Source organism: Ambystoma mexicanum, chromosome 13 (assembly GCF_040938575.1).
Source record: "Ambystoma mexicanum isolate Mex_15411 chromosome 13, UKY_AmexF1_1, whole genome shotgun sequence".
NCBI lineage: Eukaryota > Metazoa > Chordata > Amphibia > Caudata > Ambystomatidae > Ambystoma > Ambystoma mexicanum.
Window position 1 is genome coordinate 127421651 of NC_090938.1, and position 22578 is coordinate 127444228.

The 22578-nt window shown below is 48.4% G+C and overlaps 1 protein-coding gene across 2 annotated transcripts in view; it reads right to left on the bottom strand.

Moving 5' to 3' along the window:
- MAPK14 (mitogen-activated protein kinase 14) overlaps positions 1-22578 on the bottom strand; it is a 376319-nt gene that overhangs the window by 321551 nt on the left and 32190 nt on the right. The gene's annotated exons all lie outside the window — the stretch shown is intronic.

Sequence of the window (22578 nt, forward strand, 5' to 3'; positions counted from 1 at the left end):
GAATTTGCTCAGTCGTCGTAGGTCCAGGATGGGACGCCATCCTCCCGTCTTCTTCACAAGGAAGTATCTTGAGTAAACTCCGGAGCCCCGAAGCCTCTTTGGGATGAGCTCGATGGCGCCTTTCTTGAGCATCGCCTTTACCGCCAAGAGAAGTTGAGGGGCGTGATGTTCCTTCCTGGCCACGGGGGGGGACGCGCGGGCACTTCTTTAGAAACTCGAGCGCGTGACCCTGGGCCAGGGCGTCCAGCACCCAACGGTCGGTGGAGATGGACTCCCACACGCTGACGAAGCTCGCCAGCTGGCCTCCCACCGGGGTGCTTCAGTGGGGGCCTGACCCCACGGCCGGTTTAGTCCTGCTTCGACGAGGCTTTGCCGCCTTGTCCTCCCTGGCGACGACGGCGGGGTCCGCCCGACTTGCCTCGTCCCCTGTAGTCTTCCTGTGACGACAAACGGGCCGCTTGACGATAGGTGGAAAATCCGCCGCTGGAACCTTTGGAGGCACCCTGCTTGCCTCAGCCGCTCCGAAAGGGCAGCGGAGAACACCAAGAGCCCGGGCCGTCTCCGTGTCCGTCTTGATGGCTTGTAGGGAATCGTCCACTGTTTTCCCAAACAGGTTGCTCCCGTCGAACGGCATGTCCAAGACTCTGGTCTGCACGTCCTGACGGAAGTCAGTTGCCTTGAGCCATCCACGCCGTCTAAGGCACACGCCGTTGCCCAACTGGCGAAATCCAGTGTCAGCGATGTCCGTCGCTATCGTGATGGCATGGTCCGACGCCACTTCTCCTTCCTGCAAGATCTCTAGGGCCTCCGACCTCTTGTCGTCTGGTAAGAAGTCCAGCAGGGGGGCGATCTTGTACCACAACTCCCTGTCGTAGCGGGCTACGATAGCCAAGGCGTTGGCAGCCTTAATCGTCGTCGCTGCCGATGAGATGACTCTGCGTCCCATCGTGTCCAATTTCTTTCCCTCGCCGTCCGGCGGGGAGGTTGACGTAGAGGCCGAGGCCCCCCCCGCTTTCTTCCTGGCCGCCGCGGAGACTACCGAGTCCGGGGTCGGCTGTGCCCGAAGGCACAAGGGGGCCGCGTCCGGGACCCGGTACTACTTCTCGTACCGATCCCTTCTCACAGGCGTTGTGGATGGGTTCTTGATATCCCAGATATCGTCCAGTAGAGGTACAGCGAGGACCGTCTTCCTCTTGGTCTCGCACCGTTGATAAAGGAAACCTTCCTTCTTCTTCTCTTCCGGGCAGAGCTGGAAAAGTTCGGATGCCCTGGCGATAATGGCATGAAACGATCCAATCTCGTCGGGCGGGGAGGCCCGAGGAGGAGGTGACGACGGGAGATCCTCGTCGTCTGTGCCCGTCGCGGCCGTGTCAGTCCCTGTATCATCCCCACGGGTCGTGGACGGGGAGGAGGGCTGAGCAGGGCGCGATGGTTGAAAAGGAGGTGGAGGATGAATCCTTCTTCTCTTAGGCAGAGAGCTCCCAGAAGGGCCTGGCTCCGGGTCCCCCGTCGGGAGCGGTTCCTCCGTTGGTGGTAATGGCAACCTCGTCCTTATCTCCGAGCATAAGGACTGTATAGCCACCGAGTTGTCTTGCAGCACTGGTTGAGGGGAGTCCGACGGGCGGTCAGGAGCCCCGTCGGCACCCTCGACGTTCTCGTCGTCTCCTACGTCGGGGTCCCTCCCGATGGGCTGGTCTTCTTCCACGCCAACGCCGTGGCTTAAGATTTCGAACAGCTCCTCCTCAGAGGTTGAGGCCGAATCCACGACGACCTCCTGCCCCCCCTTTTTCTCCCCCGTCGGAGGTTTCACGGGGGTCCCGTCGATGGGCATGAAAGAGGACTCCCTCCGCGGTGGCAGGGAGACTCTGGGCCCCGAGGTCGCCACCACTGGTGTAGCCTCCACAGGCTGAGCCAGGGCCGCCGCGACTGTCTCGATAGAGGCCTTGGCCGGGTGGATCAAGGCTTTCACCACCTTAGGTGCGCTCACCGCCTTCTCCTTGGGGGGAGGGTCACCGCCTCGCTCCCCCTCCGATGGGGCCTTCAAGCTTGACCGGGGTCTCTCCAGGAGCTTCGCCGGGTGCTCGGCCTTCCTCTTACCTGAGCCAGAGTGTTGGCTCGTGGTTGATGGCGCCGGGGAGGATGCGCCCTGCCTGGCGCCCGTAGAGCCCGACCGTTCGGCACTCCCGGTGCCAGCGGACTCACGGTGCTTGGCCTTCTGTTGGACCCCTGTCGCCGGGGCGCCCTCAAAGGTCTTAGAAGACCGCTCGGACTTCTTCTTCTCGCCTGACGGGCTCTTCCCTTCCAGCCAGTTGGCGAGACGCAGACGGTGGTCCTTCATGGTCCGCTCCGACATATTGCCACAAAACGCACAGTCCTTCTCCACGTGCGTCTTGTCCTCATGCAGGCAGTAGAGGCAAAGGGAGTGTTCGTCCTCCTTAAAGACATTCTGAAGCTGGCATCCAGGGCAGACCCTGAACAGCTTTCCGGGCGTCGAGCTTCCCTTCTCCTGGGCCATGATCGAGATGGGCCTGAGAAACTTCTGGAGTCCTCCAAAAGCGTGGCTCGACGAAATCTTCACCCTTGAGGGGCGTAGAAGAATCCGACACGGGTCCCCGTTGATCGGATAAAGAAACGGTGGAGCTTGAGGCTCTTTTGCCCGAAAAGGAGAAAATTTTCCTAAGAAAAAGTGCAAAAAAAGCACTAAAGCTCGAGAGCAATAGCACGAGGACCCCAACACTTGAACGTGCGGTAAAAATAAAATCTGAAGATGGCTGCAAGAGGCGGGGCTTAGGGAGATGGCTGTGGTCAGTATGACGCAGAGATCAGTGATTGGTTACTACTACGAAAGACAGATAAGAAAGTAAACTGATACTGATTTTTCTTTACCGAGGATTCCCAGCCTGACGACAGGGAATATTCATGAGCACGTGAATCCATGCCAGACCCCATGCTGGAGAACCATCATATTGTGGAAGTACTGGTAGGGGTAATTAGATTGCCCCTGGGTCTGTTTTCCAAGGGGGCACTGTCCAATCCCCCCCTTGTCGAGTTTCTGGCTGGTGGCAGTGGTTACCACGCGAAATATTCCACCGGAATATTTCCGATGGGATTTTCCCATTCATTTTAAACGCACCACTTTTTTGGTGCAATGTTAAAGATACCGCCGGGTTATTTATTTAATATTTATTTCCCGGTTGGGTCTTTTTGCCAGGACTCGGTTTTAAAATGGCGTTTGTGTTCACCTCTGTAACGCCAACCCAAGCCGAGCCCTTTGTTCCACTTTTGGCGGGCTTCTGCACAGAAGCCTCCAAAAGTGGTGCCACTTTGTCTGGGTCTACAGGATGTGTGGGAGGGGGGGAATAGGCACCCTGGACTGAGTTGCCTCGGCAACTCAAGTCACACTCTTGCGTGATTGGCCCAGTGGTGAGCCGCATGTTTGAGTGACAGCTAGGACAGATGAATGGGGGTTTTCTGCATAAAAGCAGGGCTTTGGGGACTGGAACTTGAGAAGTCGCCACAGGACCTAAAGAATCCGAAGAGGGAGAAGCTGAGCCGACCTGCAACGACGACACCACCGGTGGAGCCCTGCTGAACCGACTCACCACATTCCAACGACAGAGAAGATCTTCTTCCAGGAGAGTCTTCTTCCTTTGAGCTGGTGGGGTTAACCAGTTCGCCCTTTTTTCGCCTTCCAGGATCGTCTCGTGGTCGAATCGCCCGTGCCAAGCACCCCGGCGGCCGGATAGCCACGCTTCACCACTACCGCGAATAAAAGGGTAGTACCTTTTAACCGGGAAACTCCGCGGCTGGTTTCTTCCCTGGCAGTGCAACAACCTCCAGCTTTCCTCCACGTTGAGATCTTCTCTTCCCCTGACGAAGCACCGACTTGCACCCGCTTCCAGGAACAACTGCCCCTGCCAGAGCTTTCTCACCCTTTCAGGTACTGTGTCCCGCCTGGTCTCCCTTGCAACAGACTGTCCAAGGTGTCCCGTAAATCCTTGACTCTCTATCCTGGGGTGACCTCGGACCTGTTAACTAACTTTTCTGAACTGATCTAACTCCTTTTGGAACTATCTGCAAAGAATTTTAAAGTGTACTTCAACTGTGTGATCTTGGGCACATTCCGCCTTGCTCTCTGCAAGAGTGGGCCTGGCCTATGAACTTTTTGCTCTACAGTGGACCCTGCCTTTCTTAACTTGCTGTGGTTCTTTAAAAGTGTTGGTATTGTGTGTTTTCCTATTTCTGCCTTTTCTCTCCCTTTTTAAATGATTATTGGAGTGCCATCTATGGTTACGTGCTCACCTCTGCTTTGCTAAATAAGTGGTGTACTAACCTAGACTTGTCGAATAATTAATTAGGGAGGTGTATATATTTCCAGTGACTGTGTTTGAACTTGCTTGACATATTAGTGCCAGTGTATTTTTACAAGTGTGTTTTTAAATAAATACTTATATACTTTTATACCAAAGCTCTGTTCAGTGTTTGCTTGTGCTACTGTATTTTTGTACCTAATGTGTATACTCCATATACTGCCTAACTCTTCTTGAGAGAAGTCTGACTGCTCAGCCACAGCTAGCAGGTAAATCTGGGTGGGGCAGACTGCTACCAATTGGGTTTACTGCTAACACCTGTAGTCTTAAACTTTTTGCAGTGGTCCCTAAGGGAACTGCACATGTTTCTGCCTAACACATGCGCCCTGTAAACCAATCTCCCTGCTCAGCGGGTTGATGCACCTACTTCAGAGATCTCAACTGTGCAAGAAAGGACAGACTCAGCTGATCATCAGATGGCCCACTACACGCAAACCTTTCCCATGGGCAAATCGCAAACCATAGACCCCACCAAGCCTGCTCCACGTAATGATGGCTTTTCAAAAGCATGCACCCCCCCTTTCTTCCTGTAATGTGAAAGAATATGCTAGTTCAGCTATGCCACACATGCCACAGCGCCAACCAGTACCAATCCCTGAAAAGTCACCTCCAGAAACTGAACCCTCCAATCGGTTTCCAAAGTCCTATTTGGTTGTAGGGAAAGTGGCAAGAGGACTGGGCCTCCACTGACGCGCTTGGCCACCACGGTTCAGTTAGAGCAGAACAAACATTATATAAACATACAGAAGCTACTATTATTTTAATAAAAACGGTATTTGAGTGGCAAAAGTTAACTTAACTGTTTTTATTGCATCACCAAAAACAAATCATATGGCTTTTTAGCAGACAGAACCACTGCCGCGTGGAATCTGAACACAGAGCGAGTCTCCGGATGCTTCTAGCACTCCTGGGATTATTCATACAGGGAGTCATGTGTTCCCAGCAGCTGTGAAAAGGCTGGACTAGAAGGATGGCAACACTACATACAGTTGGAGATTCCTCTGCCATTGAACGGTTCACAATCCAGCACCGGCAGTCCGACCTCTCGCGAGACTACGAGAGCACGAAGTGACGTCGCTTCGAGAAGCCGGCAATCGGAGCACGGGCTCAGCTCAAGAGACAATGTTGCCTCAGAGCTCCAAAGCCCACCTCATGGATCCTTAACGTTTCCTCTCATCACCAGCATTCTAGCCTCTACTATGCACATGCATGTATTGGTTTACCTCCAAAGTTCTGTAACTGTGTGGCTTATTATATTTGCTTGGCACAATAAAGCCATAAAACCAAACCCAATTGGCTCAGTGTGATTATTGGGGGGGCCACAACATAAATGGCGACTAGGATTTGGAAACCTGCCCACTTTACAGCCATGATGCAAGGTCCCACACCACACCAGCGTTTTTACAGTCCACAGGTAGGCCAACCATACCATGGCTTCTGTGGGAACCGCTGTTTGAGACATATTTAGAGGCAGTGGGCTGAGGAAAAGAGCCACGCTGCTCAATGCGCTGGGGGTGGAAGGCCAAAGAATCTTCGCAGGGTTGAAGCCTGTGGTGGTGGAGTCGGATGGGGAGGATGTGTACCAAGAACCGGTGAGGAAGATAGTGAAGAGGTTTGGTTTTCATCCAAAGAAAACATTGTGCTACACAGGATCAGGTTTTACAGTCAAAAGCAGGAGCCAGCCAAGCCAGTAGAGGACTATATCATCAAGCTGAGAGAAATAGTGGCAATGTGCGCATTCGGAGAGGTGTCATAAAACAGGATATGTGACATGCTCTTAGTGCACACTAACAGTCGAAAAATACAAGACAAGTTCATTCTAGAAAAAGAGCTACAACTGAATAAGGCCATTCAGATAGCTAGGGCAGTTGAAGAAACCTCGTGCAGGCGCACAGAGTTGTCGGGAAGCCTCCCAAGGCCGGAAGTGCAGGCCGTGCAGTTCAGGGGGGCGGTGAGACAGGTGGCAGCAGGATCCCAAAGAAGAGAGAGCAGGAGTGTTCAAAGTGCAGAAGATTCTGACATTTTGCAATAGGTTGAACATAGAGAGAAGTGGTGGCTTCGGTTTAGAGTGACAAACTCAGGAATAAGGGGTGTCCTACCGTCATCATGGTTAACAGCGTCACAACTCAGAGAAAAGCCACACTGTGTAATCAAGATTGACGGTAGCGAAACAAGAGTCATGTCAGATTCCAACTCAGACCGTACCATTTTACCCCTTGACACATACAAAAATATGGTCGGAAAGGACTGCGTGTAAGTCCGCACGACGAAACACAAGCCCAAGGTTTTTGGAGGTGCCACGGTAAACCTTTTGGGATACATTGTGAGCAGAGTCGAATTCAAGGGAAGAGTAGAAAAGACTAAAGTCTACTTCTCTGAAAAAGGCCACAGCTGCGTTATTCTAGGACGACCAAGCCAAGTTACAGATCAGACTGGATCCCAGTGTAGAGGGACACGTGTTTTCCGTCACCACAGGAAGAGTGTCGGTGTCCAGAGAAGAATTCCAAACCTATTCTCTGATAAACCAGGAAAAATTAAGACATATGTGCACAAAATAAATTTGAAGCAAGGAGCAGTACCAGTGAAATACAAGGTTAGACCTGTGCCGGCGACGACAAGAGGTGCGTTGCAAGCGCAACTGGATAAAATGCTAAAGGATGGAATGATAGAAACAGTCGAGTCATCGGAGTGGCTGAGCCCAGTGGTACTAATAAAAAAAAAAAACAAACACTCATATCTACGAATTTGAATTGACTTGCGCAGTTTGAATACTGAAGTAGTGGCGGATAGTTACCCACTACCCAGCATTGAGTTGATCCATTTAATGAAAGGCCCAGGTCTTCTTCAAGCTCGATATGAGAGACTTGGTATCTAGTCAATTCATCGAAAACCATTCCATCTAATACCATTCCATCGAAATTTTTCCATCAAAAAAAGTTCCATCTAATGCATGTTTTTGGGGGATAAAGGGATATTTTTTTGTTCAGGTGTATTTTAAAGGGTACAAAACAGGGGTTAGTGGGTGCCCCCTCTACGCCCCAAAAAATAAATAAATATGAAAAAATGCTAATTTTATAGATGGAAAGATTTCGATGGAATGGCATTAGATGCAATGGTTTTAGATTAAATGACCATACACCGAGAGACTCCTATCATCAAATCAGTTTGCATAAAGAGTCAAGACCTCCGACGGTGTTCATAACCCCTTTCAGCACCTACCAGTACTCGCATGTAGTTTGGCCTATCCTCGGCCGCGACAACATTCCAGTGCATGATTGACTCATTTACGAAACATAGGCAATATATCATACTTTCAGGACGATATCCTGATCAATGCAGAGTACCTGGAGACTCAGGACAGGGTGCTTCGGAAAGTGTTGTCAAACTACAGGAAGCAGGCTAGGGGCAACGCCGACCCAGACGAAGGGCGATGTGGAGCACAGTTTGCACTTAAGATGGAACTTGGAACAAGTAGCACTGTTTGAAAGGGAGTCCAAAGAATCGCACGACCAAGTGAGTCGCGAGCATGTGCACAAGGAGAAGGAGTGGCCTTTGCATCCAACGCACTTTCCCAGGCTAAAAAGGACTACTCAACAGTAGAGAAGGAAATGCTGGCATGTTCCTGGGCGGCCGATTATTTCCGAACATATGTGTGGGGCAAAACATTTCAACCAGTGACCGACCATAAACCATTAGTACACATGCTCAATTGAGGAGGCACAAGAACATCCACGCCTCACTCACATTGCAAAGTGGCACAACGACAAGTTTCCTCAAAGACGAGTGTGTAGTGGCCTCCTTGGGAGATCTCAGAAGCAAGGAATTCCTCGAAATGAGTGAAAACCATTGGAAAGAAGAGTCGGCGAAGGATGCAACAACGAAAAATATTACTGAATGGTTGAGAAATGGTTAGCCGGAGAGAGCATTCCCTGAAGGCCTGCACCCCTACTGGAAAGTGGCTGAAGAGATTTTCAAATACAAACACATGGTGATGAGAGGTGATCAAGCAATCCCACCCATTGCATTGAGGAAGACCATCATGTGCAGGGCCCATGCAGGACACTTGGGGAGGAACCTGACGAGGAGACTAGTGAGAGAGTCAGAGAGTCCTATTGGTGGCCTGCAATAGACCAGGATATAAGAATAATGACAGAAAGGTGTCATGAGTGCCTCAACAGTGATAAAAGGCTGAAGGTGAGACAGGCACTGTTGCACCCCACAGAGATTCCGAAAAGTGTGTGTTAAAAACTGGGACTAGATTTTATAGGTCCTTTGAAGTTGATGCGGTCAGAACACAGATGCAGAATTGTGCTAGTAGATTATCTATCAAAGTGGGCGGAAGCAGAATTTGTGCCAGACATCAAGACATCCATGGTCATTGGTATTCTTAAAGAAATCTTCCAAAGAGAAGAATTGCCCAAAGAACTGGTCACAGACAATGCAGCCCAACTCATCTCCAAAGAGATGGAAATGTTTTTGAAAGACAATAACATACATCAGATAAAGGCTGCGTTGTATCATCCCCAGGCCAATGGGCTGGTAGAACGGACAAATTGATTTATCAGAGGGGCAATGCAACTGGCCAAAGAGTCTGGCATGGACCCATACAGCACGGTCAAGGAAGCAGTTGGGGCCCATCCCCTGACCCCCCCCCAATGGAACTACCAATATTTCCCAGTTTCGCCTGCTGAGAGGGCACAGAGCACAGTCCAGCCTGGTTCCACCCTGGTTGTCAAAGGTAACGGTGAATGACACCACAGACAAGGATGAACTAGTCTGGAAGATAAGGAGAGGCAAGTCCTGCATAAAACTCTTGAACGACAAAAAGGAGAGCCCTCAGAACAATATAGTACAGGAGGGTGATCTGGTTAAAATAAAGCTGTCCCATAAAGTCCCGGTGACAGGATTCAAGTTCAGCAGACCCCTGAGGTTGAGTCAAAGAGAGACCAACCATGTTTGCACTTAAGATGGAACTTGGAACAAGTAGCACTGTTTGAAAGGGAGTCCAAAGATTTGCGCGACTAAGTGAGTCGCGAGCATGTGCACAAGGAGAAGGAGACAACGGTTGACGGGTCGATCAGTGAGGAGCAGCAACTTCAGGAAGTGAGATGTCAGGGAACTCCAACGAGCAAGAAGTGACCCAGCGTACAAGTCACGAGCTGCAAACAGAGTCGACCAAGGACACAGAATACCTGAAGAGCAGCGAGGAGTCCATAAGAATTCACCCACAAAGAGAAAGGAAAGACCAGTACAATTTGCAGACTTTGTATTGGAGTCACACCATGCTACTCAACAAAGAGGCATGTAGAGACCCTGAGCCTTGCGAGAGTCCGCAGCCCGACCTCTCGGGCGACTACGAGAGCACGAAGTGACGTCGGCTCGAGAAGCCGGCATTCTGAGTGTGTGCTAAGCGCAAGAGATGCCGCTTCCCCAGTGCTCCTCTTAAGAGCCCACCTCCTTGGCTCAGTATGATTATTGGATTGCCACAACACACCACCCCCTTTTCCACGAAAAACCCATTTTCTGCTTCTCTGTGACCAGGGTTCAAGATAACATTTTGAAGTGCCAGCATTTTACTCCCCATTATTAGTTGTGGCTAAGGACAGATAGGAGGGAGAGGAGACGTGATGAGGGGTGTTATTTAGGTGTGGTTTTGATTTCGTTTCCCACCCGATGACTGCCTGGTGCCATGCTAATCTATATGGCCATTCACACCTACTACCTGGCCCTCCCCACTCAAAACACACCACCCCCATGGATCTCTTTGAGCTAGCTCTGTCACACAGTAGCAGCCTAATGTGTGCTGTACAGAGCCTGTGTGTGTTACTGCTTTTCAGTCTTCTGGGAGAAAATGGCATAATTTCTACTGCAAACGAGCCCCTAGTTTAATACAAAATTCTTAACCGAGTGTGCCTTCAGCTACTTGATTTGTAAGCAATGTGTGTGTCCTTGCATCGGTTCCTTGCACTCAAGGCCTGTTAAAAACAGGAATTGGCAAAGCCAACAGTTTGGGCTTTAGTATAGGTATTGGATTGACGTTGCCAGGCACTTGCATCATATGGCCAGGTATTTACACCATTTACCAGCTGTTGCTTATAGCAAAGTAGTACTATTATGGTAGTGCCCGGCAAATGCCTATCCCATGCCTACAAAAAATAATTGCCTATGCTTCCTTTAATCTAGGATGGAAACGATTTTATTGGAGTAAAAAACGTTATTGCCTTCTCAAAGGGGTTATTTTTATGAGCGCAAAATTATGTTTGAAAAGATTTATTTTTGTAATCTATACTTCTGTCCACCTTTTAATGCACGTAAATTAAAAGATGCACTTTTTGATCAAAGTGACTGCTGATATACCACAGATGTGACGTCATGTCATTGGAATGTACACTAATGAACGCTACTATTTTCATCATCTCCAGGCGTCGGTGTATCGGACAGAGTTGGTGGCTTTGGCGAGTGGGGCGGGAGGGAAGAGGCAACATGCAAGATTGATTTGCTCTTGTGTTGATGCGTGCAGACTGGTAGTGCCGTGGCCCTGCAAGCAGGTGACTTTCTACGTGAATAATCAGAAGCATCAACTTGTTGTGTCCAGAGAGGAATCTTTGCGTGTCCCAGGTGCAGGGTTCGAAATTGCTGGGAGCTATTTAACTCTTGGTTACAGCACCGGAGAGTCTGGTTGGCTTGACACCAACAGCTACATTTCGCTCCACTGGCCAAATGGCACCTTGCAAAAATATCCATAGGACATTAACCCTGTGCATTTAGCAATGTGTATAAATGATCATTAAGACACATTCAAAAGACAGTTAAAGCATAATGGTTCATCTCATCTATAAGTGACAAAAACGGTGCCTCTCGTGTGGGAGTTAAATTTGCGGAATGCTACATAATAGCTCCTGGCTTCCAAAAAGGTAGCTCCTGCTTACTGGGTGATGCCCGATACCCAGGAGCTGCTTTCAGCTCCTGCTAATCAAATCCTTATTCGAGCCCTGTAAGGTGTAGTGTCCTGTGTGCAGTCTGTTGGGAGTAGCTAGATTGCTTTCCGTGTAGTGTCGGAGTTCAGAGCTTCAGCAGTTAGTGGGAAGGTTGCATGTCTTTAAAGCAGTCATTTTGGCATGCGTTTCGGCGCATTTGTTTCTGTGCATTTGCAACGACAGATGAAAAGCCCCCATAACATCCATCTCATTTTATTTTTTCTATACCACCCATTATTGTTTTTACATTTCTTTTGCCCGACTCCTAAAAAATGATCACAGCCAATATAAACGCATAGAGGCAAATGTGCCAACACAAAGGCATAAATATACAAAGGCGTCAATGAGGAGGGTTAGCAAAAGACAGCAGTAGGAACACTGGGCGGGCAGATATATTGCAAAGGTGCTCGGACCCCACTCGAAAATCTGTGCCATTCTGTGGGGCAATGGGAGCAAGAGTCACGTAGGACCGTACATTGCATTGTAGCGATAGATAGGTGCAGGGATGGAATTCCCTGGTGGACGACTAAGGCTCAAAGGGCGTCACGGGCACGGATCAGAGTTGCTGGATGATGTCAAATGCAAAAGGGGCCTCTGGTTGCTAGCTTGGTTTGATTTGATTTGATTTGATTTGATTAGGCATCGAAAAGCCAGGTGGATACCCTTCTCCTGTGTTTTGTCATCACATCGGAGAAGACGACCCTCTAGCTCGCTCTCTGGTGTAGGGAGCAGTGTCTCGAATTAAGTTGTTGCTGGATGTTGGTGTTGGATCATTTTTCCTTGGCTACATTCGGCTCCACGACACTAAAGAGCTCTGTGAGGGATGCAGGACGCTTTGAAGCCCATAGCCAATGGAGGACTGGTAGTGCTGCTGTGCTCTGGTTGCACTGAAGACTGGTGTCCTGGCATCCTGAGGGATATGCAATTAGCACAGTCTATTCTTCATAGAACCTGTGCTAGGATGGCAACGGCCCTCGCCGGGAAGGGGAAGAATAGCACTATCCGTAGGACTGAACCGCGACGGTAGCAACATTTCTTTGCTAGAAAGTTGGTTTCAGGGGAATTACTCTGCCCATTCTTTTATATCTACAGACCAAGCCCCCACAACACCCTGGTGGGTTCCCAAAGCGCCACTCCTCAGACAACGTCCGGCGCCATAAGACTACTACGGGGTTGCTGGGTGTAGTAAAAAGTACTGAATAACATATCATAGGGATCCCGATTCCTTGTTCCCTTTAGAGGTTTAAGTATAGTTCCCCATTATCATAGGCAAAGGTTATGCTGTTTCTGGTGTGGCTGTAGTGTTCAGGTTGCGCTTAAAGTGGTTAGTCATCATTCAAATGCTCTCGTGCAACCCAACTGGTCAGGGCGGGGCTATGGTCTTCGTCGCTTGTCATTTTGGAAATGATTTGTGCATCGACTGCCTAGTTGTAGGCAGGTAAACCAGCTTTTTTAAATGAGCCTCATAAGGCCCAGGTATATTTTTAAAGGGTTGGATCACAGACCTGATCCATACCAGACTCCATAATATTATTGGAGTTGGATCTGAATGATGAGACGAGTAGATTTATAAAGCTATCCGGTCCGTTGTTCTCTATTTTTTGTTGTTGGAGTCAAGGTGTCTGGAATGCCACTTATCTGCTAGAGCTAGGTGAGCCGGACGAGATTCGGCCAACGAGTTCATACGGCTGGCTCCCGCTCAACTCCAACTTTGATCTACGCCACTACTAAAACCAGAGCAGGGCTGAACCCCGCCTGGCTAGAAAAACATTGGCCATGGGTGGGGAGGGAATACAAAAAAATACAGCCTGCTGGCGAGATTCAAGCCAGGGTTCTGCAGCGTTCCTTCGCATCCTATTAACCGGTTGTGCAATCCCATGGGCATAGCGATGGTCTTTGTTGTGTGTGCCTTTGTACTTCACTACATCCATTTGTTAAAATAACACAAAGTGCACAATGTCACTGGGGAAAGTGCCCAGACAAGTCTGCGGGCCCATTGGCAGCCCCCAGTGGTAGCTTTATGTGTAAATCAGCAAAATATTAAGTTTGGATGCAGCTTTGATGTTGAGCCCACTTCATTTTATTATTAGTTAGCAATTCTCCAGTGGGAGGACAGACACAGCCCACTGCAGGACAATAAATACAAAAATAACATTACTGGGGTCATGAGAGGCTAGAGCCAATTTAGTTTGCGAGAGACCCCCCTCTTCCCCCGTCTCTGACCAGTTGAAGTTTCTACTAACTGTTAATGACTGGTAATTAGCACTGCGATTGAGAGATATGAAGTTGAAAGCCCCAAGTAGGGGGGTTAAATCTGCTTCCTGCAAAGTTAATTGGATCACAAAGTTAATATAATGTTTAAACTCTGCTGACTTGATCACATTTGCCTCTTAAATGTGGATACTCAGGTTTACCCGTTTTGCTACACTGTAAATGACTCCGACATCATGCCTAGTAACAAGTCGCAAGCCAGAGTCAACAATGACTAAAAGCAGGTGACTATCACACTATCACTCTGCACTCTCTCTTAAAAGAAGACTAACCCTTAGGGCCGCGTACAACAATCTGAAGTTGTTAGAAGCCAGTTGTGAAATAATCAGTCAGTCCTGGCTTTTAGACTGACCTCATATTGCATAGTTACTTGCAGGCCTGGGTTTTATAATGTGAACAAAGTACAGCTGCTGTACAAGAATGCAAAATGGCATATGCTCGTAGAAGCTATGCCTGCAGATTACGACTTGGAAGCTTTTCCCGTCAGCTGTTTAATCACCATTTGCTTCTCTCCAGCGATGTTGGGCGAGGCTTGTATAATGATTAGCTATTGTATAAGAATACTCAACAGTTAAGTTATGCTACCACACAAGCCGATACTGTTGTTATAGCAAATACCTGGGCCGCTCAGGGTTCCCGGCATTTATTGTGGTGCAGGGGCGTGTGGAACATGAGTAAAGGACAGTACTTCATGACAACCTACTGCTCATGTTTGTTAACAATCATATAGGGAACATTTGTCTTGCTCTCTTAACTTGTCCTCTCAGACTCCCCCTACCCATTCGCACCCCCCCGCCCCCCAACCACGAAATATAGAAATTGATAGCTGGCTTTGCACTGTCCATCAGTTTTTCAAAATCCATATAAGGAATATTTATCAGATTCACACGCCCGTTATTTTGCTGTCTCGGCTCCCGCTTGTCTGCTCTGGCTGCCCACATCTACTGTCTTTGACCATTAACATGAAACATTTCATATGGTCAAGCAAAGCCAGGACTTGTGGATTCAAAGACTGCATTGGCATCGGCGGAACGGACCAGTGAGCAGGAGAAGCAACTAAGCATTGACCCGATGTTGCAGAAGGCACCTTAAACATTATTTTGCCCGTTTTGAAAATGCATCAGCCACGAACAAGGGGACGATAAGTCGACATACAATCCATCCCACAACAAATAAGAAAGCATAAAAATATGTTTTTAAATGGTAAAGTTGGACGAAATGCGACATGGCCAAAATAAGAGCAGCCAATAAAACGGTAACCAGAGAAAACAGTTTCATTAAGTACTTAAAAAGAAAATAATTTTTCCCGGCTTTCTGAAAGGTGTTTTATGCAGGCACACTTTCCACAAAGGCAGTAGTGGAGAGAAAGGCAGATTCCAAAAATCTACCCACTCTGGGCCCTCTTCCTGCTCCTTCCTGTGGGGCTAAGAACCTTGGTGTCATCTTCGACTCCACCTCTCCTTCTCTCCTCACATCTCTGACGTCTAAGAAGTCAAACTATTAGCTGCACCTCCTCAGAAGTATTCTACCTTTTTTCACTACCTCTCCCACCCCTCCAGAAGCTCACCAAAACTCTGATCCTCTCTAGGCTGGACTACTGCAACATCCTCTTTCTAAATCTTCCTTCCTCTACTCTTCAACCTTTACAACTTATCCAGAACAGGACTGCAAGACTCGTCCTTGGCCTCAAGTCCAGGAATTGTATCTCTCCAGCTCTGAAATCTCTTCACTGTCTCCCTGTGTCTGCAAGGATAGTCTTCAAGACCCTCTGCATCATCCACAAGTCTTTCTGGGGCCTGGGACCGGTGTTCGTCCAACTTTATTTTCCAAAACATCTTCCTTCTCGAGCTCTCTGCTCATCCACCTCCAACTCTTTGAGGGTGAGATGCTTCTCCAAGCAGAGAGTTGGGGGCAGATCGATCTCCTCAGCTGGGTCCTCTCTCTGGAACAGCCTCCCTCCCTCTCTCAAACTTGAGCAGAACCAATTACGGTTCCGGAAGCAACTCAAGACCTTCCTTTTTGCTTCCACTTTCTCTTTTCCACTCTCCTGCTGATGCACCCGACTGCTCCGCGCACTAGTCACCTGGTCACCCTCTGAACTCGGGCCCAGACTCCTGCATGTCCGGTCGCCCTCGCACTGCCTCCAGGCTCCCCAGCACTTAAGGGTCTGTATCTGCAACCCTACAGTCCCTGCTCTCTGCACTTATGAGCCACCCGCTGGCTGCACTTGTGAGTTAACTGCACTTCCGCCTTACCTCCGGCACTTCTCCCCTTCCCTCATCCATGCACTCATGCAATCTGAATGACAGATGGCCTAGTAAGACCGTTATTTTGTACTCCCTTTGTTTCCCCCTACTTGTCTGGTCACGCCTAGGAACACTTGTGTACAGGCGTGTTATAAATGCTACATCATATCATAGGATACCATGTCAAAACTGTGACAAATAATATAAAGTTTATGATAAATATATGCATCATTGGTACACACAATCTATTAACTCCTCTAAACAAAAACTTTAGCATGTGGTCGAAATACAGGAGGAGTCCAAAAAAGTGATTGAGTGCTATATTTTCAGACTGTTAAAGAAGAACAAGTTACTTACCCCGGTAACGTTCTTTCGACTGGATGTTTCTCCCATGTACTCCTTATCATTGATATTTCCCAATATCCAGCTTTGCTGCTTCGGAATATTTTTTTTTCAGCAGGGAGCACTGTGCCTGTCGACTCGATGTCCCTCGCAGGCCTCTGTCTCGATGCCGTCGTCACTGAAGGCATATGTAGCACGCCATCACCCGTTGGCTTCTGTTACGTTTTTACAAGTGAAGGATTTACCTTGTGTCAGACGATTACTCCTCCTGAGAGCGTAGACTGTAACCACAAGGGAAATTCTACTACAGGGTATGTTGGGAGGGGCAATAAGGATTACGTGGGAGGAACATCCAGTCGAAAAAACATTACCAGGGGCAAGTAACTTGTTCCTCGAATGGATTGGGTCCTTATCTTTGATACACTTCCAAAGCATTTTAAATAATTTGGAGGAGGGTGTGTATCACTATCCAGAAAGGTAAATGCCATTGCCTCCTCCACAGCCTACTCAACCAAACTACTAAACACCTGTCATGATGCCTACCCCCGGGGAACCAGACCAGGTCCAGCAACCCCGGAAGCAGGCATCACGTTATTTTGAGCAAGCCCAAAAACCCCTGCTAGGGGCCGTTTGGGTGCGGTCCTGGTGCCTATGGCGCCAGGCTCATATGGAGAGTCAGTCCTGGCGCCATAGGCGCCAGGCTCATAGAGTGGAACTTACCTGATACAGACTATGCTGCAAGCTTACCTGATGCAGACCATGCTGCAGAGCTCCAAGCCAAATGAGGCTTGGAAGGAACTATTTTAACTAGGGACTATTTTTTACTCGGGTGGGGCTGGGGAGGAATACTTACCTGGGACTACTTTGGAGGCTATTTAAACCACGCCCGAAGAGCAGCACAAGCTTCGCGTTATTCTGCATCCAGCAGCGTAACGCTCACCGTGTCTGCAAGCCTGCATCCAGTCTTCTGCCACACCCGCCTCGAGTCTGCAGCTCCTAGAAAAAAGGAAGGAACAGAAGGAGAAAAGGTTAGAATAAGAGCAAAACCTTCGATCCTTACCTGAATTCCGGATCCACCGCGCCTTTGAGCTGGAAGAAAGAAGCATTTTACGCGCGCCGCCTCGCCTGCTGCAGCGCCGCGCTGAGCTCACCGGCCTTCGCAGCATCCTCGTGACCCACCGCATCCTTCTGCACGTTCCCGCCGCACTCTGGCACCTAAGGGGAACACAAGAACAGCAAAGGTGAGCCAAGGGGATAAACAGAGACAATAGTAACTACCTCGATAGACTTACCTGATTACCGCCGGGGGTACTATTCCTCTTCACGGGTCGGCGCAGTCTCCATTGCATCCTCGCCGTACCCCGGCCCCTAAGGGGAACAAAAGGACAAGGTGAGACAAAGGGACAAACAAGGGGAACTCTTCTCACCGCAATAGACTTACCTAATTTTACCGCCGGAGGCAATATTCGCAAAACTTCATATTTTCTCTCCACACCGGAATAAGGAAGCAAGCAACAGGTTACATTCTGGCCTTATTTTATTGAACTGTGTAGGATAAGCCAAATCCTTACCTGAACTTCGTCAGCTACCACGAGGAGCTCTTCGCTGGGGTCAAGCTGCAAACTGCAAGCAATCGGACAAGAGTGAAAGTCAGACATGTGAGCTCTTACGAACTACATACTTTTCTGAGTCAATATTGTTCTGGAACTCACCAATTCCTTCGAGCCAGTGAAGCAACTGGTTATCAACGCGCCCATGCGCTCAATGCAGGATGGAGAGCTCATCTTTTCAAACCATCAGATGAGACTATAAGAGGGGACATCAAAGGTGATCTGTGGGGAGAACAGGAGAGGTGGGGGGATTTACGCTCATCTCCACGGGTGGTTAATTCCCATTCTCCATTTGCAGAAGAATATTCCTAAGGGCCAAGCAAACGAAGCAAGGTGGGCCAGTCCAGTCCGTCATCTCGGCCCTACGCGTCACATTGGTGGAGACCGCAGCTGTCCAGTTCAGATCGACTGTGGGAGCCAGGTGAGCGTAACAACACCTCAAGACCCTTCCTATTGACAGATCGCTGCATGACAATAGTGCGGGCAGTGGTGGGCATCAGATTAGGCTACTACAACGCGCTCTTTGCTGGCACCTCTAGACAAAATGTACAAAAGCTTCAAACCATACAAAACAATGCACTATGAGCAGCACTCAACCTCCCTTGATCAGAACACATATCAGCTGCTCGAAAGGCAGCGAAGGCTCCCCATCAGGGAAAGAATCCTAGCCAAGACATTAACCATCACACATAGATTTATCTCCAAAACAGCACCACCATACCTTACACAGAGAAACTCCAAATCTCACTCGTCCAGGCCAACCAGCACTCCATATACGCAAAGACTAGTCCAACCGAAATTCAAAACGTGCCAAAGCAGGCGGCTCCACCTTCACAGTCATAGCAGCAAAGCAACGCAACGCCCTCCCTCTCAACCTCAGAGCGAAGACTCCTCCTGGACATTTAGCAAAGACCTGAAAACCTGGCTCTTCAAGGAAAAACCTGCACAAATGTATTGGCTGCCTTATCGTCCTTTGTGTTGCTTTTAATTATATCTGTAACTATGTACTTTGTCATCCACACCCACAGGCTTCATGTAACTGGTAAACTTAGTGCCCTGATGCCCGGGGCCTGTGCGCACTTTACAAATGTAAAAATAAATAGTAACCAGTGGTAGTAGTGAGTGGTGGTACAGAACGTGAGGGCAATAACAGTGATAATATATGGCAAATGTGCACCAGGTTAAACCCAATTACCTGTAAGTCAATCTGTGGCAGTCTGCCATTCAAGCACATGGTTCGAAATTGAGGGAAGCTGGAAGCTGTTTAGCTCCTGCTTCTAGCATAGAAGAGCATGGTTTGTTTGAAACCAACAGCCACCAGGAGCTATATTTGGCTCCTAGGGCAAACTGGTTCCTTCCAAGCATGTTAATCTGATATTAACTTTGATTATTTGAGAATCTTGATAAAGAAGAATTAGAACACATCTAGTGCACATTTAAACACAATGGTTCATACAAAAAGTAAAGGGGTATCTCTGGTAGCTCCTGGTTCCCCTGCGTTAGCTCCTGCCAACAGAGTGATGCAGACACCCAGGAGCTAGTTTTAGCTCCTGATCACCAAATCTCAATTTCAAACCCTGCAAGCATGTTCGTAAAGATGCTCAGGGTGTGCGGCCTCCAGAGCAGCTTTCAGGTGGCTCTGTGCTGAAAACCAAGGGGACTGCCTGCCTGGGATTGGCCTACTTTGTGTTTCTCGAAGAGATCACTACTAACAGCGGTCTAAATGACACCCTCCAGACCCAGAGTGAGACATAGAGTAACAATCACAACTCCCTCCCTAGGCTCCAAGCTCCACGGCTTCCGCAGCAAGCATTAGACCAACCGCTGCAGGTTCATTGTGGGGAGCAAGGGCCCAGATTGGAAGGCAGCTGAGATTCCATCAAAAATACTTAGCCATATAGAGAATACAAGAAATCTGAGGAAGTGGTAATGATAATGCAATCTCGACACAGATTTTGGTCATAAGGGTTGTTTCTGATTCAGGACAGATCAAAGCGAGAGGCTGGGGTGGTGGGCCAGCTGCATTTGAGCCCAGTGCATGTGGTATGCCCAACTGTTGTGGTCACAACACACCCAGTCCCTCCCCTGAGATAAAGGCAGACGAGTTATCGCTTTTGATTCTCAACAGGGGGTATGTAAATTTGTTGCCCTTCAAGTTCAGTTTGCTTGGCTATGGCCGACTCCTGGTTAATTTATATTCATGAAATGACCTGCTCCCCCGTTTTTACAGTATGCAACAGCTTGTCGCTTCTTCCATCACTGCTACTGTGCAAAAAGACACTGATCATTAGTGAGTGGCTGCATTGTGGCGTACAAAGGATTGACTCTTTACATAAACACATGCACGGTTACTCATATACATATAAATTCTGCATCAGTTTGCAGCCAACCATATTCCTCCTGGTAATATGCACTTGTTAGTGCTCCTAAGGAGTCCATACACTAACTCACACTCCACCCCTATCCTCGTCCTTGGCTGATGGTCCTTTCTGTATGGGATTGTTTATCCTACCCCTAACTCAAATCCTAACTTTTAGACTTATTCTAACCCTAACTCGAACCAACAAACTATTGGAAACTCTAAGCCTGTCACTCAAAAGTATTATAACACTCATATTAGCCTCGCCTAATGGTACTTCACATCTGCATGATCTTTTACTCTGCGGCCTACAGGAAATTGCGTTGCAACATGTCTGGGAGTAGGAGAATATTGAAAAGGCACACTCAAACTGCTGGTATGTTTTTTCAATACAAAGTCTATTTTATGCCATCAGGTACATGGGTTGGAGTTCATTTTAGGTTCAGTAGGTAAACTGAGCTACTCAAAATGCAGGTATGGAAGGATTTTAAATATTATTTGCAACCTGCTGAGGTTTATTAAGTTCGAGGTAGCGGGAGAAATGCCCAAACAAACCAAAATCCTTTGTCCATTTTATGCTTTAAATTGTGTGCATATTTCCATTTTATGTCAGCCGCACCTTCACAAGTCATTAATCCACCCTTCATCAACATAGAACTGAAACACTGAATACGAAAGTCGAAATGTACAGCAAGAAACCATTTGTGCAAATATTGACCACAGTGACGAATCCCAGAGCATCGTCACTGCTTCCATAGTGGGAGCCCCTTTCCATGTAGCCAGGGATATGAGGCTGCTACCCGAGAGTCCCGTACCAGTGGTACTCAGTGGGTGGCTCTCACAGGAGGGGAAACCCCCTTTGGGACCAGTGACAACCATATCAGGAGAAAGCGGTATCCCTGCCAATCAACTGACACTAGACCCCCTCCTGAAAACAACCCCACCACTCCTTGACCTCCTCCCATGCATTTTTGTAGTCCAACAAAAGTACAAAGTACTGTGACGAGTGTTAGGCAGAATCCTGTGCAGTGCCCTTAGGGACCGCTACACACAATTAAGACTACAAGTGGCAATACAAGTTCACCTTTGGTACAAGCCTGTACTACTATGTTAAAGTGGTAGCAGTAGCGGAACAGCAAGGCTTATCTCAAGAGCAAATGAGCAGTAGTAGAGATTACACAAAGGGACCACAATTACTGTGACTCAAGCAAACACTGACTCAAGGTATTCAGGTAAAAAATATAAGTACATTTATTTTAAACCATTTGTAAAACACACACTTCTATTAATTCAAAACAACATGTAAAATACACTACCAACAACCAATTCTCTTGGCACAGAATAACTCAAGGTAAATACCTTATGTTTTGGCGGACTGGTGTTGTGAAACAAAAGACGTTACCAGGAATACATATGCGATCACTTTTTGACAGCTCAGTCGTATTAAAGAAACGCGTATCCAAGGTAAGAAATGTTACCGGGGCAAAAACACACTTAGCACCTGGGCTAACCAGAGAGAGTTAGGGGCAAAAATCAAAGGCAATTCTTTTGTCAAGGCAGACAGAATCAGAGAACACTCACTGACAGAAATACAAAAGTCAATAGGCCGGAGCCAGTGTCAAGTGGAACCGGGTTCCTGTTGTCGAGGATCACACAGTCAGACAGTTCAAGATTCGCGTTGCCAGGAGTACTTGGATATTGTGAACAGAGGAAGCAAAAGTTATAAGAAGGAGGGAAGACAAGGGCAAGCCTTGGAGGAGGAGAAAAGGGATTCACTATAGTTCCTCAAAGCAGAACACAGTACCTTATTCATGGAAGATGCTATTTCCTCGGCAGTTGTTCCTGGTAGTTTCCTGCAGACCCACGGTTCCTGGAGCTTCGGCAAGAAGGACGACGTCTGGAGGGGTCTGCACCACACAGGGATGAAGCCAGCAGCAACGACGGTGAATAAAAGGTGCGCTCCTTTAAAACAGGGGAGACTCTTCAGATGGCTATCCAGAAAACTAAAGCAGTGTGCAGCGATTTCGACCACAAAGAGGATCCTCTGGCTGTGGAAGATGAGCTGGTTGACCCCACCAGGGTCAAGGGAAGAAGACTCCGGACTGGATCTTCTCTTGTCGTCGAAGGGTAGCTAGCTCAGGACTGCAGCAGGGCTTCACCGGGACGGGGTATTTGCAGCAGTCGTCTTCTTCTCCGCTTCTCTTCGGCTCCTTGTAGTTCCAGTGGCGACTGACTTCCAGCCCAAGAGTCCTGCCTCTTATGCAAAAATCCCCCATTCACACAGCCTGGCTGTCAATCACGCAGCAGGGGGGGGGGGGGGTTGTCCAGCCCGGACTACCACCTCAGCCAATCATGGCAAAGTGCGACTTGGGTTTCCTAGGATACCCTGTGCAGGGGGTGACT